This window comes from Pristiophorus japonicus, chromosome 19 (genome assembly GCF_044704955.1).
Source record: "Pristiophorus japonicus isolate sPriJap1 chromosome 19, sPriJap1.hap1, whole genome shotgun sequence".
NCBI classification, from domain to species: Eukaryota; Metazoa; Chordata; class Chondrichthyes; family Pristiophoridae; genus Pristiophorus; species Pristiophorus japonicus.
The window spans coordinates 62,017,541-62,037,320 of NC_091995.1; the positions used below are offsets into that span (position 1 = coordinate 62,017,541).

The 19,780-nt window shown below is 49.5% G+C and overlaps 1 non-coding gene and 1 pseudogene across 1 annotated transcript; both read right to left on the reverse strand.

Annotated features, from left to right (window-relative positions):
* Nucleotides 1-19,780, reverse strand: part of LOC139230247 (zinc finger protein 585A-like) — a 262,521-nt pseudogene that overhangs the window by 200,146 nt on the left and 42,595 nt on the right.
* trnas-gga (transfer RNA serine (anticodon GGA)) lies at nucleotides 8,098-8,170 on the reverse strand. The gene has a single exon. It is a non-coding gene; the product is annotated as a tRNA-Ser (tRNA).

The window sequence follows — 19,780 nt, forward strand, 5'->3', positions numbered from 1 at the left end:
AGGTACCGGTTCTACACCTACAAAAGGTCTGAAGGCCAGGAAGTGGCGAATTATGTCGCCGAGCTAAGACGCCTTGCAGGACATTGCGCATTAGAATGACATTTGGAAAACATGCTCAGAAACTTTTTCTTACTTGACATTGGCCATGAAATGATACTTCACAAAATTTTGACTGTCGAGACCCCAACCTTGAGTAAGGCCATAGCGATAGACCAGGCGTTCATTGCCACCAGTGACAATACTAAGCAAATCTCTCAGCACACGAGTGCTGCTACAAGTACTGTGAACAAAGTGATGTTGTTTTGAAATCGCAACTTACAGGGCAGGCCCCACATGCCTGCAGCTACACAACTGCAGATGTCTCAGAGTCCACCATAAAGGGTGATGAATGCAAGGCCATTAATACCTTGTTGGCGCTGCGGGGGTGACCATCGTTTCCGTTCATGCCACTTCAAAGGATACATTTGCAAGTGTTGTGGAACAATGGGACACCTCCAACGTATGTGCAGGCGAGTTGCAAATCCCGTTAATCCTGAAAACAACCATGTTGCAGAGGACGACAGAACCATGACAGATCACGATGAACCAGAGCCTCAGCTAAGGAGGCAGAGGTATATGGGGTGCATACATTTTCCACAAAGTTTCTCCCGTTAATGCTGAAGGTTGAACTAAATGGTCTCATGGTGTCAATGGAGCTAGATACCGATGTGAGCCAGTCTATTATGAGCAAAAATACTTCCGAAAAATTGTGGCGCAGCAAGGACTCAAGGCCAGTCTTGACTCCAATTTGCACGAAAATGAGAACTTACACAAAGGAAATGATTCCCATAATCGACAGTGCTACTGTAGAGCTCTCTTATGATGGAGTGGTGCACAAGCTACCACTCTGGGTGGTGCCGGCCGATGGTCCCACGATGCTCAGCAGGAGTTGTCTGGGAATGATAAGCTGGAACTGGGAGCGCTCTCGTCTGTTGACGACACTTCATGTGCCCAGGTCTTAAACATGTTCCCTTCGCTGTTCGAACCAGGCATCGGGAAGTTCCAAGGAGTAAAAGTGCAGAACCAACTAATTCCGTGGCTCGACCCAACCATCACAAGGCGAGAGTAGTACCATACATGATGAGAGAAAGGGTTGGCATAGAGCTAGACCAGCGGCAAAGAGAGGGCATCATTTTAACCGATCAAATTCAATGAGTGGGCCAGTCCGATCGTTCCAGTCCTCAAGAGAGACGGCACGGTCAGAATCTGTGGTGATGAGAAAGTATCTATCAATCGTTTCTTCCTGCAGGATCAATACCCACTACCAAAGACCAACGACCTTTTGCTACGCTGGTGGGAGGAAAGACGTTCACGAAGTTGAACTTGACCTCGCCTACTTAACGCAGGAGCTGTGGGAATCATCGAAGCACCTCAACTGCATCAACACACACAAAGGTTTCTTAATTTATAACAGATGCCCATTTGGAAGTCCATCAGCGGCGGCGATATTCCAGAGAAACATGGAAAGCTTACTGAAATCAGTCCCGCGCATGATGGTCTTCCAGGACGACATGTTGGTTACAGGTCGGGACACAGCCGAGCATCTGTAGAACCTGGAGGAGGTTCTTAGTCGACTCATCTGCGTGGCGCTCAGGATAAAACGCACGAAGTACGTTTTCCTGATGCCTGAAGTGGAGTTGCTGGGGAGGAGAATCACGGCAGATGGCAGCAGGTGCACCGATTCGAAGACGGAGGCAATCGAGAATGCACTGAGGCCACAGAACGTGATGGAGCTGCGGTAGTTTGTAGAACTCCTGAACTACTGTGGTAACTTCTTGCCGGGTCCCAGCACACTGTTAGAACCACTGCTCGCCTTACTGCGTAAAGGAGACGAATGGGTTTTGGGCAAAAGGCAAGAAAATTGCCTTTGTAAAATGTAGAAAATTGTTATGCTCAAACAAATTGCTTCTGTTGTATGATCCATGTAAGCGTCTGGTACTGGCATATGATGCATCGTCTTACGGCGTCGGGTGTGTATTGCAACAAGCTAATGATTTTGGAAAATTGCAACCGGTTGCTTCTGCATCCAGAAGTCTGACTAAGGCTGAGAGAGCCTACAGCATGATTGAAAAAGAAGCGTTAGCGTGTGTTCATGGGGTAAAGAAAATGCATCAATATCTGTTTGCGCTAAAATTTGAATTGGAAACTGACCATAAGCCACTAATATCCCTGTTTTCCGAGAGTAAGGGGATACATATTAATACATCAGCCCGCATCCAGAGGTGGGTGCTCACGTTGTCTGCATACAACTATGACATCCACCACAGGCCAGGCACAGAAAACAGTGCCGATGCTCTCAATAGGCTGCCATTGCCCACCAGCACTCAGATTTAGTCATGGTTATGGGAGCATTTGAGAGTGAGCAATTACCTGTCACAGCCCTACAGATTAGAAACTGGACGAACCAGAACCCCTCACTGTCCCTAGTAAAAAAATTGTGTGCTTCACGGGAGCTGGTCCAGTGTTCCAGTGGAAATGCAGGAAGAGATAAGGCTGTACTAGCGGCACAAACATGAAATGTCTATACAGGCAGACTGCCTTCTGTGGGGCAATCGGGTAGTGGTCCCCAAGAAGGGTAGAGGCACCTTCATCACTGACCTCCACAGTACCCACCCAGGCATCGGAATAATGAAAGTGATAGCCAAATCCCACGTGTGGTGGTCCGGTATCTATCTGGACTTAGAGTTTTGCGTGCAGAATTCTAACACATGCTCTCAGTTAAGCAATGCACCCAGGGAAGCGCCGCTAAGTTTAGGGTCTTGGCCCTCCAAACCGTGGTCAAAGGTCCATGTCGACTACGCAGGCCCGTTGTTGGGTGAAATGTTCCTTGTGGTTGTAGATGCGTGCTCCAAATGGATTCAATGTGAGATAATGTCGGCAAGCACGTCCGCTGCCACCAGTGAAAGCCCGTGGGCCATGTTTGCCATGCACGGAATACCTGATATCCTTGAGAGCGACAACGGGGCATGTTTTACAAGTGCCAAGTTCAAAGAATTCATGACCTGTAACGGGATCAAATATCTTACATCTGCCCCTTTCAAACCAGCATCCAATGATCAGGCAGAGAGAGCAGTGCAAACTTTCAAGCAGGTCTTATCCCGAGTTCTGCTTAGCTACCACACTAGACTCCAATCGCTTACTGGGATTATACCTGCTGAACTGCTCATGAAAAAGGCACTTAAGACAAGGATCTCGTTAGTTCACCCTGATCTACATGAACAGGTAGAGAGCAGGCGGCTTCAACAAAGTGCATGCCATGATAGCGCAAATGTATCACGCGAGATTGATATCAATGATCCTGTATTTGTATTAAATTATGGACAAGGTCCCAAGTGGCTTCCTGGCAATGTCGTAGCCAAAGAGGGAAGCAGGGTGGTTCGGGTCAAACTTTAAAATGGACTCATTCACTGGAAACACTTGGACCAAATCAAACTCAGATTGACGGACTATCCTGACCAACCCACTTTGGACAATACGTTCTTTGACCCCGCAACATACACAACAGTTGCAACTCACACCGCAGTTGGCCACAAAGCACAACCCATCACCCGCAGCAACCCAGCAGGATTCATCACACCAGGCAGCCCAGCAAGGGCAGCTGCACAGCAGCCCAGCGAGGGCCAAGTAGACGATTCACCAATATCAGCATTTGCACCGGGACGATCAACCAGGGAAAGAAGGGGCCCAAATCGATTCACCTAGTAAATAGTTACACTGGTGACTTTGGGGGGAGTGTTGTTATATATGTAAACTTGTATATACCTTATACCGCCACCAGAGGGGTCATCCCCTAGAGTCCCAAGTTAATCCGCAATCCCTTGGGAGCACAGGTACTTAAGGAGGCCTCACAGGTTGGAGAGGCACTATAGAGACCTGCAATAAAAAGCTAAGGTCACACTTTACATTGAGCTTACAGTATCCAGTCAGATTCTTCATTCATACAAAACAATCATATTGAATGGTGGTGCAGGCTCGAAGGGCCGAATGGCCTACTCCTGCAACTATTTTCTATGTTTCTATGTCTCTATGATGCTGGGTGAGAGAGATAGAAAGCGTGTACAAATGTGCTGTACGAACTTATTGTGCATTTCATGTCATGTGAGAAAAAAGGCAATGCGAGCAACTTGAAGCCATACTGATTTGATTGGACACTCCTTCAAGAACTGTTTGGCAGTAGAAAAATCTGCTGTCGCATTTTGCTATTCCATATCTTAAAGAAAGCAAAATGCACATGTTTGAAACATAGCGATTTCAGCCAGGGCTTGCGTGTGGGCTGTGTGACATGATTAACTCCTACCCATTTATTTTCAAATTCCAATCAAATCAAGCCAAGACACGAGAAGACATGACTGACTGACTGACTTTGTTTCTACACACATATATATATATATATATATATATATTTACAATGTATATATCCCTAGTTTTTCTTTTCTGTCGGCACTAGCCTCTATTGCTTTTAACCTCTTTCAGAGCACAAGCAGCTGCTGTCGGATCCTGCCATTGCACATCTGAAAAATAGCAGAAAGACACAGGCCCCTTTAAAAGATCGCCATTGCACCTCACATCTTCCCCCGTGGCTTCTCTTCCACGATGGGCTTACTGTGTGTGTGGGTATGTACTGCGATCTCCCGCTGATTTCCAATGCTATCCATCCAAACACACAGACTAAGTTCAATCAAAAATATGTAGGTTATTAATTTATTACTTATTTATTTAAAACAAATCAAATTCAATTTTTTAAATAAAGTTTACATTTATTTATTTTAAAAACCTTTAAATATATCTATATTTTTAATTGACTTTTTTCTGGGTTGGTTTTACTTCCCTCCCTCCTTCCTGCCTGTCTATCACCTGGGGCTTCAATAACTGTCCCAGCCCCGCGTGGTCCTGAGCCCCACGTTCACTCACGCACTGCACAATTGCCTTCAGGGATGATGGAAATCTCACTTTCTTATTTTCAAAAGGAAAAACGGTACTGCTGTCAGTCAAGGATCATTCTGCATCTGTGTAAAAGGGATGTGCCGGACATTTTTTGTCTGTTTAAACGGGATGGTTGATAGTTCGGTTCATAATCTGTCCCTTTAAGAAGGATTTTCTCATCAACCAGGATCATTTGGTATATTTTTAAAAGGAGTGCGAATTCAGCTGCGATGACTGAATTGTTAAGCTGTTGTGTTCCAAGTTACATTGGGGTTGCCTGTGCCGGTGCGTATCCAGATTGCTGCGCATCTGTTCATTTACTCAAAATATGCTCATCTTTTCCTTAATCCACTCCTTGATATAGCAGTTGCCCCGATTTTGCTCCCAATATAAACAACAACGCATTGCCCACTGAGCTGTTGGCCTCATGGTCTAATGGATAAGGCATCCGACTTTGGTTATAACTGTGAAATTAGTCTAAGATATGTAGGTTCTAGTCGTGCCGTGGTCAATAAACTCGCTGTGTGAACTTTTATATTCTCTATTGTGAATCTGCCGCAAAACCAACCATGTCATACAGTCGCTCGCCTGAAGTAAAGGACGGCTGTTTTCTTTCAGAAGCACATGGCACACTTTCATCATTGGCGATCTGGTTGCACGGGCAGAACAAACGGTGAAGTGGATTTTCTTGCAGTTTATTTCTGTCTGGATGCAAAAAGGAGATTGAATGGCTGAGGCCGCTGCACAAAGAAGAAGAGGTGGCCGAATGGCTAAGGCAATGAACTGCTAATTTACTGTACTCTGCACGACTGTTCGAATCCCATCCATGTCTTTATTGTTTGAAACATTTGACCCTTTGGTTGTTTTGTCAATCACATTTAACTTCGTGTCAAATTCTCCTGTTACTGACAAGGATGCTGTACTTTGGTCATGCATGTCTCAACTTAATAATATATTCATCAAACGGAAAACATTAGCAGGACTATGGAGAGGGAGACTAATTAGATATGTCTCTAAGGAACAGCACAAGCACGATGGGCCGAATACCTTTCTTCACTACCGTCAGAATCTGAGAGCTACGCTCCTCACGTTGGCGGTTCGTTGGTCTAGGGGTATTATTCTCGCTTCGGGATTTTCACAGTTTCATTTGGTGCTAAGTTACCAAAATTAATTGGATTCTGAGGAGGTTGCAGCAGATTGGAAAATTGCAAATGTAACGCTCCTATTCAAAAAAGGAGGCAGAAAAAAGCAGGAAACTATCGACCAATTGGCATAACATTTGTGGTTGGGAAAATGTTGGAGTCCATTATTAAAGAAGCAGTAACAGGACAGTTGAAAAAGCAACATTTAGTCAGGCAAAGTCAGAATGGATTTATGAAGGGGAAGTCATGTTTGACAAAATTGCTGGAATTCTTGGAGGACATAATGAACAGGGTGGATGAAGGGGAACCACTGGATGCGGTGTATTTGGACTTCCAGAAGGCATACAAAACGTTACTGCACAAAATATTCAGCGTCAATCTCCCCTTCATCGTGAAACACACTCTGCCCTGGATATGAGTGCGTCCTGCTTTCTCTCGAGCTGAAAAGAAATTAGAAGCTGGCTGTTGAAATAGTCCTTTGGCTGCCGAATTCAAACCGGGCAGGAAATCAATACGGGGTTGCCAAGCTGCCTGGTCTGAATAAAAGGCGTTGGCACCCTATATTTCTGGCCTCAACATCAGGTTCAACATATCGGTTCATAAGCTCCGCTCCCATTGTCTGGTAATGGTTATGCTATTCCCACTAATACTGGAGGGGCCCGATGGTCAGTTTGCACTACCCATGGTTCAAGCACTCTCTGATGCCAGTCTTGTACATGTTGTTAAGTTTAAAATGTTGCATTTTTCCGCACTGGCAATGCATTGACTGATAGCCGTGCTGTAATAACCCGGGGTGATGTGGCGCAAAAAGGTACATGGAAGACGAAAGAAAGCCATCATTTACAGTGTCTATCAGCAATTATCGTTCCATTTGTTGAGCGAGGTCTAGTCATTTACTGCTGACTTTAAAACAGCAGCACAGAATAGTATTTTGTATCACTGCAGATGTGCTTCTGATGGTTGGGGAAGCAGCAGTGCGATGAGCAGTAAATTTGGTCAGTGACAGCTGTTTAGTTTGCAGTTCCATATCGGAAAATGCACTGTTCCCTGACCGGGAGCCGATTCCAGGCCACGGCGGTGTAAGTGTCGAATCCGAACCAATAGACAAGCAGGAAAGCTGCTGCAAATGTCTTTCCAGCAAGCACATCAATGCAGTTTCCCTCCTTGTTCCTTCGAAATTCACATCACATTCGTGCCAGGTAAAACTGTATGGAGAAAGTGGCATTTGTGTTGAGAACACGAAAGACATGTCCGCGCAACTACAGCATTACTTGCGTGTAAGCATCCACTGAAATCTATTTCGTTCAGTCCTTTTCTCTGGATTTTTCACTCTTGGTGCCGGTTGAACATTTCCTTTGGTGTATGTGTCCTGAACTGCAGCCTTTTGCCCATCTCGGGGAAACAGAACCATTCTGACTGTCTATTCCTGCTTAGGACATTTATCAACAAACCAAGAAACACAAATAAACAGAAAGATGTAACTCTCGACCCCGGCAGCAAAGAAGCAATGCATGTTATTCCAAATAATTCCAATCCCTTAGGATCCTGCATGAATTTGTTTCATTAAAAAGATTGGATTTAAATGGTACGAAAAATATGATCAGTAGTATTCGAATGGCCCTTATGGGGACCAAACACACGACCTTGGTATTATTACCACCACGCTTTAACCAATTGAGCAAACCGGCCACTAAGTGCACTAAGGGTGCATGAAAGCCCAGCCTGAGGAGATTGCGTTTCCGGCTCACACTGCGTAACAGAGTTACTGCACAAACATTGAACACATCACATCACTTAAACATTGTTCACTGTTCATAGACAAAACTGGGCAGTGTGTAAATAGAAAGTAACAGAAAAAGAGCCCTGAATGTAATAACATTCATGCTGAAAAGTATTATCACGCAAACGCTGAACAGACCATTTCTCAAGCAATGTCCCGATATAAAACCAGTCTCTCCCCTTAAAACGAAGGGAACGCAAAATAACCAAAAATTGCCAAAACCTGGGATTGAACCAGGGACCTTTAGATGTCCAGTCGAACACTCTGCCAGCTGAGTTATTTTGGCCCTACAGCAAACACAGCAAAACCTTCTCACACCTTTTAAAAAGGAAACCTAAGCGCGGGAGGAACTGCTCCGCCCACTAAAGCCTCACTTCGAGGCAATGGATCCCAAACACATCTCGGAGCTCAGGTTGTGTTAATGTAATGTATAATGATACTGAAAATCTTAATGCTCAGGTTAAGTTATCACTGCCCAGGATCCATGCACTCTCTGATTCCGGTCTTGTACACGTTGCTAAGTTCAAAATGTGCATTTTTTGCGCACTGGCAATTAACTGACTGATAGCCGGGCTGTGATCAGCTCGGTTTCTTAGGGTGATGCCGCGCCAGAACGTACATGGAAGAATAATGATAATTGTGATTGTTCTCACACTGCAGTTAAATGTTGGCAAAACGTACAGTGTCAATCAGCAATTGTAGTTCCATATGTTGATTTAATGTTCTGCTGAGGTTTTCATAAAGACACAAAGATTGCACACCAGGCTAGATCTCACAGTGTTGAAGACACAGTGAAATATACTGGAGAGTTTATAACTGTTTCAGAACATAAAATATCAGTAAAATTCCCCGTTCTTTTCTCGACATTGATGGGCTGTGAAAGGGAGACGGGCCGAAGTCCCACTGAGCCGCACTGACCCCGAGCAAAGGTGAAATTATAAAAGGTTCAGGCCTTAGCAGTGACATGCTGAAGAGAGATAAGAGTCGCGAATCAAGGATAGATTTAACAATACTGATGTTGAATCTCTTTTAGATCAAACACTCCATGATTTCTCTGCTGCGGAATTCAGAGCTGGGAAATCACCTGTAAACCCTAAACATAGACACACAGTGAGCCAATGTGCAATACAGGACGGGCCCAGGCCAAATGAATATATTAATGCTCAGGATAAGTAACATTAGTCATTATCAGATGCCAGTCTTTTACATGTTATTAAGTTTAAAATGTTGAATTGTTCCACACTGGCAGTGCATTGATTGTTAGCAGTGCTGTGATAAGTTAGTGTGATGTGGCGCAAAACGTTACTGGAGGACTAATGATTACCATGATTGATCTGACACTTGCAGTTAAATGTTTACAACACTTACAGTGTCAATCCGCAGTTCTAGTTCCACTTGTTGAGAGAGGTCTAATCATTTAATGCTGAGTTTAAAACAGCAAGCACAGAAGTGTGTTTTGTATCGCTGGAATGAATGATGCGCTGCTGATGGTTGGGGCAGCAGCAGTGTGGTGAGCTGTAAATTTGTTCAGGACCGGCACATTACCTTGCATTTCAAACAACCTAAAACACACTGATCCGCACTGACCCCGAGCCAAGGTGAAATTATGTTAAGTTCACTCTTTAGCAGCGAGAAGCAGAAGAGAGATAAAAGTCGCGAATCAAGGAGAGATTATCTGATGATGATGTTCAATCTCATTTATATCAAACACTCCATGAATTCTCTGCTGCGGGATTCATAGCTGGGGAATCACCTGATAAATCAGCTTAAACATGTGAAACTACAACCTCAGTCTCTGCTCCCTGTCTGTCATTGCAGGGAGGCAGTTGCTGGCTCCGCCCCAGGGGCCCAGCTTGTGTGGAGTTTGCACATCTCACCCGATGTGGAACTGAGCCCCACAAAACAGAATGCGTTCAGGTTCCTTCCTCGGCCTTACACATGTTAGTTTATCGCACCCGGTGTGTTACTGAGACCCACACGGAGCAGGGAAAGCCCAGGCTCCATCCCCACCTGTGGTATGTTACTCTATCACCCAGTGTGGTACCGAGACCCACACAGAGCACGATGGGTCGAAGTTCCATTACAGAGCTGTGATTCGTTGTTGTCATTCTGTGTGCTACTGACCCCCATATAGAGCAGAAAGAGCAGGTCCCATCATTGGCCTGTGCTCGAGAGTGTCTGGTTCCCAGGGCATCCAGTGAAGCAACCATGTGTGTATCTGATCCCTACATCGAAGAACAAATACAACAGCAGACGAACTCATGGAAAGATTCCAACAGTTGTGAGAAACCCAGATACCATGTTAATTTATTGATGAACCATTCTAATAGCTGAACGCGGGTTTTCTGATCAAGTTGTTTAATGTATTTTCTTTTACCAACCATTTGCATGTTTCCAAAATGAATGTTGCGTTCTTTAATTGGGATAAGTAAACAGATACTGGACAGTTGCTATCTTGCTCATTGTGATCTGAAGTTTTAGTTTGGTAACTGCCTGTTTTAGCATATTTTGTTACTGTCAATTTAATGTGTTTCTGTGGTGCAATTGATTAATGCGTTCGACTGTTAAATAATCGTTTTGTGGTTCGAGACCACTCAGGGTCTGCTTTTACATCCAGATTTTCAATATGTGCTTCGTCTGCAAGAAAATGGGGTTAAAACTGTGCCATGTTGGAAAGTGTGACATTTTCCATTTGGATCAGAGAAAGCCATTTTTTTGTATTTCCTTAATGGTGAGTGACTAAAAAGAACAGGAGGAGGGCATCCAGCCCCTCAGATCTTGAAACATAGAAACATAGAAATTCACAGCACAGAAGGAGGCCATTTCGGCCCATCATGCCTGTGCCAGCCGACAAAGAGCCGCGCGACCCTTGGTCAGCAGCCCTAAAGGTTACATATAAACATATGAACAATGAACAATGACGAAAGGTAAAGAACACTCACCCCAACCAATCCGCCTCACACAGCTGCGACACCTCTTAAACTGAAACATTCTACATTCCATCCCAACCGGAGCCATGGGATCTCGTGGGAGAGGCAAAAAACAGTTAAAAACCTTGGCCAATTTTGGAGGGAAAAACCCGGGAAAATTCTTCTCCGACCCATCCAGGTGATTGAAACTAGTCCAGGAGATCACCCTGGCAATATTCAATTCCCTCCAGTACTTAACATCATATTTCCACCGGCCAACAAGAGGTTATCCAGTCTAATCCCAATTAAGAGCGCTAGGTCATTAACCCAGCATTTACGGCACAGCAATTACCCAGGCAACTATCTTTTAAATGTGGTGAGGGTGTCTGCATCCACCACTCTTCCAGGCAGTGAGTTCCAGATATCCATAACCCTCTGCGGAAAGAAGCACCACCCCATCCACTCAAATCCAATCTAAGTATTCTACCAACCACCTTACAACTATGCCACTCATAATGGACCCCTCCACCAATGGAAATAGGCCCACTATATCCAAGCCCCTCAATATGTTGTAAACCTCAAAGAGGTCTCCTCTCAACCTCCTCTGAGAACAAACCCAGCCTATCCAATTTGTCCTCATAACTAAGATTCTCCATTCCAGACAGCATCCTAGTAAATCTCCTCTGCACTCTCTCTCTAGTGAAATCACGTTCTTCCTATAATACGGTGACCAGAATTGCACAAAGTACTCCAGCTGTGGCCTAACCAAAGTTTTATACAATTTAAGCATGAACTCCCTGCTCAGATATTATGTGCCTCAGCCAATAAAGGCAAGCAATCCATATGTCTTCTTAACCACCTTATCCACCTGGCCTGCTACTTTCAGGGGTCTGTGGTCCAATGCTGGAGCTTTGGAGGCGTGGCCTGATCATTTGGAGCCTGGAGCAGTGAGAGAAGGAGCTTGCTGCTGTTGCTCCTGCCTGGAAGGCCTTTGTGAGCCCTGTGAAACAGCCCAGGAAGAGGAGGAAGGGGCTTACTACATTCCAATTCATCCAGAGGGAGAGGAGGAGAACAGAAAATTCAACAAACTTTCTTACTTGGTGGAAAAAGAACAACAACTATCCAGTGTGGAAGGAGGGAAAGACTTCATCAACCAAAGGTGGGTGTATTTTGGTGCATTCCCCTAAAGACTTTGTTGTATCAGTGGGGGGAGGAAAGAAGACCATTTCGAGGGCCGGAACATCGCGGGGTGTGTGTGTGTGTGGAAGTGTGTATGGGGGTCTTGCTGACAGCTAGGCAACACACACCACTGAAGCACCGCTCCCCCATTGCCTAGCCTGGGATAGCTGCAGCTACCTGGCTGAAGAATCATTAATCACCCGATTTAACATCGTTGGGAGTGTGTGCCTGGGTGGCTGCAGCTACCCCAGGTGAAGACATCTTCTCCCCCCACCCGAAGACCATCCTAAAGACTGTGTCTCGTTTTTCCATCATCTAGGGAGTGCACCCCATAAAAACACCCACCCATCGCTGTGAGGGGAGACCTGCCATCGCAGCATCGCTCTTTCCCACCCCCTCACTCTTTCTCTCTCTCTCTGACTCTCCCCTCTCTCTCTGAGATCCCTTTCCTCCTAATTGAAAAAAACAATTAAGACAATTGAGCAGAGGGAGCAAGGCCCCTCCCCAATTGTCAACTAGGGGAGAGGTGTGCCTCATTGAGAGCTCCTCTGCTCATACACTTAAACGAGGCCAATTTAAGAACATTAAGGCCTGTGACTTTGGGGTGGGTGTAGCCCTTAAAGGGACCCCGTGATAGCGACCCCATCCACGCTGGTGACAGGGCCAGCTAAGATGTATGCGCAGACAGCATCCACATCCACGGCGCCTCCTGCACCTCCTGCTGCCCTGCCACCATTCAGACTTATAACAAAAAAACACGGGGTCAAGAGCTATACTCACCCCACAATGAGCATCGAGGAGTGCGTGCGGGCGATGGCTGGGGTAGTCGGCCCCTCGGCCATTGTCGCAGCCTCCAAGATGTCTGGGAAGGCTGTATTCTTCCTGGGGTCGGAGCGGGCGGTGTCCCTGGCCCTTGAAAATGGGCTCATGGTGGGTGGGACTTTCCTGCTGTTGGACCCTCTCGAGGCCACCGCGCAGAAGGTCATCCTTTCTAACGAAACGCCCTTTGTTCCCGCTGGGCTCCTCCTCCCTCACCTACACCAACTGAGTGAAGTAAGGTCAGGGATCAACCCCATACCACTCGGCCTCAGGGAAAACAGCCTGCGCCACGTCTTCTCCTTCTTTGTCCAGCTGGCGCGGGAGGAGACAACAGAGGTTAGTTTTAATGTGGTGCACGAGGGGACTGCCAACCGCGTCTTCTGGACGTTGGACGGCGTGCGGTGCCATGCCTGTAGGGAGGTGGGGCATGTTTGTAAGAACTGTCCCGCCTCCAAGGCCGCCAAACCACCGAGGGCGGCCATGGCTGGCGCCACCGCCACCCCTCCCCCTAGTAGCGTCCGCGTGCCAGGAGCTGTGGGTGCGCGGGCATCGTCGGGGGCCTTTGTTTTCATGGCCTCCGGCGGGGGGGGAGGGAGAGCGTCCGATCAGAAAGTAGGCGCGGAGGAAGGCGAAACATCTCGAGGCGGGTCCCCTCAGTGCGCCAGACAGTTTGATCACCGCGCTCAGCCCAACCCAGTCATCGGCGAGCGCGGGGTGCCCTGAGCCCGTGTCCGAGCCCTTGACCAATACCGCAGAGGTGCTCGGACGTGGGCAAGATAAGAAAAAGGGGGGAGTGGAGCGGGAGGCCTTGGCAGACATGGAGGTCTCCCTGCCTCCGTGCAGCCCCAGGAAGAAAAGGAGGCACCGCTCCAATGAGGCGGAGGGGAAACAACATCCCTCCACGGAGGAGTCGGTGCCCGCCGCGTGTCCCGCGTGCCCCACCAGCGCCCTCAAACTGCGCCGTAGGCAAGAGGAATCTGTCCCTGCCGAGGGTGGGGCAGTCGAGGCTGACCAGCCTCTGCCTCCAGGGGATGGCGTGGAAGATCTGCCTGTTGTGGGGGGCGTGGGTCCAGCGGAGGAATGCGTTGCCGCCGGGTCGAGCGTCCCGGGGACTGAGGCGGGCAGGGCCGAAAAGGACGAACCTGAGCCCGCCCAGCCTTTATCCAACTTCCCTCGGGACTTGCTTGACTCGGCAGAAAATGAAAAGTTTAAAAATTTTAACATACATCCACACGCTGGGCCGTGGGGTGGCAGCGGGGAGTGGGAAGAACACCAACCCTCGCCCCCTACTTTGGAGTTGGCGTACTTGGAGGACGTGGAGAATTTCCTAAACCAGGTTTCTCCGTGTTCCCCGGTTCCTGGAGCAGAGGAGGAACCCCTTCCACTGTTGCTTCCTGACCTGGCACTGCTTTTAAAAGAGCCCAGTGTGGACTCCTCTGCCGACGATCCTGGAGGTGGGATCGGGGCAGAGCCAGGGTCGGATGGAGCGGCTGGGCCATTTGCCGTACCTCATGCGGTCGACAGGCCGGCTGTTGGCGGCGACCTCCCGGAGGGGGACGGGGACTCGGTGGGGGACGAGGGAGAAGATCTAGAGTCCATCGCCAGTGAGGCGGTGGATCTCCTCGTGCCCGCCGCTGAGTCCCCCCTCATTCCTGTAAAGGAACACTGGGACTTTTTGGTCCAGAGCCAGGGTCGCCGCAACCGAGCCCATCTGGCCCTGGAAAGATGGTCCGAGCCGGGGCTGCTCATCGCGTCCGTCCGTGCCACCGCTAAAACCTTGGCCGCGGGCGGGCCCTTATCAAAGGTGCAAGGCCTTGAGCTGCGCTGGCTCAAAAGGTTCCTCGCTGGGCTGCTGAAGGAGTGGAGGTCAACAAACGACTCCACTCCCACCCCACAATAGGTTAGGTAGAAGTTGCACTATGCTTTTGTCATGAAGATAACCATAGCCAGCCTCAACATCAACGACGGCAGACAGGCACGCCGTAGATTTAACAAATTTTCGCTCCTGCGGGAGGCGAAATATGCGGTGTGCTTCCTGCAAAAAACCCACACCATTCCGGGAGACGAAGCCACGTGGCTCCTGGAATGGCAAGGAGAGGTCCGCATGAGCCACCTCACCGCCACTTCTGGTGGGGTGGCCATCTTGCTGGCCCCGCATTTTCAGCCGGAGATCTTGGGTATCGAGGAGACCGTGCCAGGCCACTTGCTGCACGTCACGGTTCGCCTGGGGGACGTGCCGCTCCATCTCGTAAAAGTGTACCCCCCTCAGCCCGGCCCGCAACAAACGCATTTCTTCAAAGAAGTGTCCGCTCTTCTTGGCTCCGTCGACGTCGGCGACTGCATTGTCCTCGGGGGGGATTTTAACTGCAGACTCGAGGCGAGGGACCGCTCCAGTGCCCCGCAGAGCATGACGGCGATGGAGAAGTTGAGGGACCTGGTCGGGTCCTTCGACTTGGTGGACGTCTGGCGAAATCTCCATCCCGACTCCAGCGCCTTTACTTGGGTGAGTCATGGAGTAGGATGGTCCAGAGGCGACCGCCTTTACGTGTCTCGGGTGTACGTTTCCTGCATCCCGGCGGCCTCCATGCGGCCACTGCTGTCTTCAGACCACCACCTGGTGTGGGCGGAGCTCGCTTCGCTCTGCGCGAGGGTGGGGTCCGCGTACTGGCATTTTAACTACCAGCTGCTGGAGGACATGCGGTTCCAAAACTCGTTCCTTCATTTCTAGGCCGACTGGAGAAGGAAGCCGGGGGGCTTCCCCTCCTTGAGGCTATGGTGGGACGTGGGCAAGGCTCACGTCCCCGTCTTCTGTCAAGAGTACGCAAGGGGGTCGACCAAGAGGCGGGCGGCCAGGGTCGGGCGCCTAGAAAAAGAGGTGCTTGACCTGAAGTCAAGTCGTCGAGGATCCGGCCCTGTGGATGATGTACAAAGTGAAGAAGGCCGCGCTGAAGGACCTGCAGCTCGTCGGGTCCCAAGGCGCATTCGCGAGGTCGCGGATCCGGTTACTGCGGGATCTGACTGCGGCTCCCCCTTCTTCTACTCGCTGGAAAAAAGACAGAGTGTCTGTAAGCTGCTCTTGACGCTGCTGGCCGACGACGGCTCTCTCGTCTCGGATCCGGAGGGCGTCAACAACAGGACCCGTGAATATTATGGGGCTCTGTTCTCTCCGGAGCCGTCCAGCGAGAAAGCGCGTAAAGTTTTGTGGGAGGACTTGCCGAAGGTTGGCCCGGAGGGCACCGAAAATCTGGAAGCTCCGCTAAGCCTGGCAGAGCTGACCGGCGTCCTCGACCGGCTCTCGAGGGGAAAAGCCCCGGAGCTGGACGGGCTGACCGTGGAGTTCCACAGGGCATTCTGGGACGTCCTGGGGGGCGATTACGCGGCGGTCCTGGGGTAAAGTCTGGCGACCGGGGAGATACCCCTCTCTTGGCGCAGGGCAGTCATCGTCCTGCTGCCTAAGAAGGGCGATCTCCACCTCCTTAAGAACTGGCGCCCAGTCTCTCTCCTCAGCACGGACTACAAAATCTTCGCCAGGGCGATGTCTGCTCGCCTTGGCGCCGTGCTGGACCACATGATCCACCCCGACCAGTTCTACACGGTCCCGGGCCGGACAATGCATGATAAAATCCATCTGGTCCGGGACCTCATCCATCATTCCCAGGAGGCTGATCTGTCGGTCGCCTTCCTATCTCTCGACCAAGAGAAGGCGTTCGACAGGGTGGATCATGACTATCTGTTCGGAACTCTGCGTGCTTTCGGGTTCGAGATGTATTTCGTCGCCCGGATCCGACTTTTGTATGCCGCCGCGGAGTGTCTGATAAAGGTTAACGGGTCCTTGATGGCGCCCCTTCGCTTTGGGAGAGGGGTGCGCCAGGGATGCCCCATGTCCGGCCAGTAATATGCCAACTGCATGGAGCCTTTCCTGCGCCTCATGCGCACGAGGTTGATGGGACTGGCTCTGCAAGGGCCGGGCGTGGAGGTTGTCCTCTCGGCTTACGCCGATGATGTGCTCCTCGCGGTAGAGGATCCTGCTGACTTGCGGAGGATGCGCGAGTGCCAGGAGATTTACTCGGCCGCATCCTCCACCAGGATCAACTGGGAGAAATGTTCCGGACTCCTGGTGGGTCAGTGGCAGGTGGACTCCCTGCCGGAGGAGCTCAGGCCTTTTGCCTGGAGCACAACCCATCTCCTCTATCTGGGAGTCTACCTTAGCCCTGACGAGGAAGCCTGGCCGGCGAACTGGCAAGAGCTGGAGGCCAAGGTCGCCGCTTGCCTAGGGTGCTGGACAGGACTGCTCCGAGTGCTGTCCTACAGGGGTCGAGTGCTAGTCATAAACCAGCTGGTGGCCGCCATGTTGTGGTACCGGCTGGTCACTTTGACCCCTCCCCCTGCGTTTGTCACCAAGATACAGAAGAAGCTGGTGGACTTCTTCTGGAACAACAGGAAGCACTGGGTCTCTGCCACGGTCTTGAGTCTCCGCTTGGGTAGGGCGGTCAGTCGTTGGTGTGCGTCAGCACTCAGCTCGCGACTTTCCATCTTCAGACCCTTCAGAGATACATTTACATCGAGCCCCCTCCTCGGTGGCGTGCTCTGGCGACGTATTTCTTCCGCCAGCAGCACGGCCTCACCTACGACACGCAGCTCCTGTTTGTGATCTTGGGGGGCGTCAGGTCCGCCTTCCAGGAGCTGCCTGTCTTTTACAAGGAATTCATCAGGGTCTGGAACAAAGTCTCCACCAAGTGCAGCTCTCCACTGGCTGGAATGGTGGCTGTCCTGCAGGAGCCGCTGCTCGGGAATCCGTACCACCACGACCGAGTTTTTAGGTGGTGGTCGGATGAGAGGGCTGTGGCTGGTGAGGTGACCAGGGTCAGGGACCTGCTCGATGGCGGAGGAGTGGGCTGGATGGCGCCGGACACGCTGGCGCGGCGCCGAAATTCGGCCAATGTCCGCCGCGCGGCCGATGCCATCGAGTCGCTAAAAACAGCTCTGGACCCCGACTCCGTTAGGTGCATCGAAGAGGCTCAAGCACGTGGGGAAATCCCGTCCGATCTGACCCCCGTCCGGACGGAATTCCTCATCAGCACCAAACCCTGGAACCTCCCTCGGGATCAGGCGCCTCGCAACTTGAGCCTCCTCGGGGAAATCCCCTCCGTGCCTTTCAGTTCCGCGCGGAGGGGTTCCGTGTATGGCCTGCTCCTGCGCACTCTCAACTTTGCCATCCTCGCCTGCCGTCCAGACACGCCATGGCGTACCATCTTGCCATCCGGAGGAGGCGTGGGTCCCTGATGGAGGGCACTCTACGTGGGAGCCCTCCCACTATTTATCGGAGACTTGGCCTGGAGGGTGGTGCATGGAGCAGTGCCGTGCAATAAATTTTTAAGCCGATTTACGGGCTCCCAGGCCGCCTGCAATTTCTGCAGTCTGGAAGAGTCCGTGTTCCATGTTTTTACCGAATGCACGAGGTTGCAGCCCCTGTTTTATTATTTAAAGGAGCTGCTCCTGAAATTCTGGCTGCACTTCAGTCCCACACTCCTGATCTTTGGGCACCCTGTGTGGAGGGAAGCGGGTAGGTCCGAGGGCCTCCTTGTAGGACTACTCCTGGGCATGGCCAAGGCTGCCATCAGCCGGTCCATGACTGCCTGCCTCTCTTCCGCGCGTACATCTGCACCAGGGTGTCCTTGGAGATGGAGCACACGGTGTCCACCGGTACACTCGCGGCATTCCGCGAGAATATGGGCACTGGAGGGACTGTAGTGTATCATCACGCCCGGCAAACAAATTTAATTTGATTTTATGTTTTAAAATTTAATTTGTTTTAATTGCCGGTGTTTTTAGTGTCCCGCTCCCCTTTTATAGGGGGCACTTGGAGAAAAAAATATGATTTTAGTGCCCAAAATAAAACTAAAAAAAAAACACAAAAAAAAGGGCCTTGAAAATGTTTGGTGTGTCCCCCAGATCGGGGGGACACGATTTAATGATTTAATGTTTTAGTTTCCTCTCAAAAAGAGTTCTGTGGACAAGCACTCCAAGCTGCCTTTGTTCATCCATGCTATTAAGTAGCTTACCGCATAATGTGTATACCCTTTCCTTATTAACCCTCCCAAAGTGCATGATATCACACTTATCTGAATTAAATTCCATTTGCCACTGCTCTGCCCACCTGACCAGTAGATTGATATCCTTCTGCAGCCCATGACTTTCCTCTTCATTATCAACAACACAGCAAATTTTTGTTTTGTCCAAAAACTTCTTCATCATACTTCCTACATTCAACTCTAAATCGTTGATATTTCCCACAAAAAGCAAGGGGCCCAGTACTGAGCCCTGCGGAACCCCACTGGAAACATTCTTCCAGTCACAGAAACATCAATCAAACATTATTCTTTGCTTCCTACCTCTAAGCCAAATTTGGATCCAACTTGTTACTTTGCCCTGGATCCCATGGGCTTTAACCTTCGTGACTGGTCTACCATGTGGGACCTTATCAAAAGCTTTGCTAAAGTCCATATACACTATATCATACACACTACCCTCATCGTCCCTCTTGGTTACCTCTTCAAAAAATTCAATCAGGTTAGTCAAACACTATCTTCCGTGCTGACCATCTCTAATTAATCCTTGCGTTTCCAAATGTAGATTTATCCTGTCTTTCAGGATGTTTTCAATAAATTCACCATCACTATGGTTAGGCTGACAGGCCTGTAATTACTCGCCCTATCCCTTTCTCCCTTCTTAAACAAGGGTACTACATTAGCAGCCCTCAAATCCTCTGGCACCATGCCCAAATCCAAAGAGGACTGGAAAATGATGGTGAAGACCTCTGCTGTTTCCTCTTTTACCTCGCTCAACAGCCTGGGGTGCATTTCAGCTGGTCATGGAACTTATCTACTTTCAACGCTGCTAAACCCCTTAATACTTCCTCTCTCACTATGTCTATTTCATCTGGAATATCACGCGCCTCCTCGATAGCAGTATCTGCATTACCCATTTCC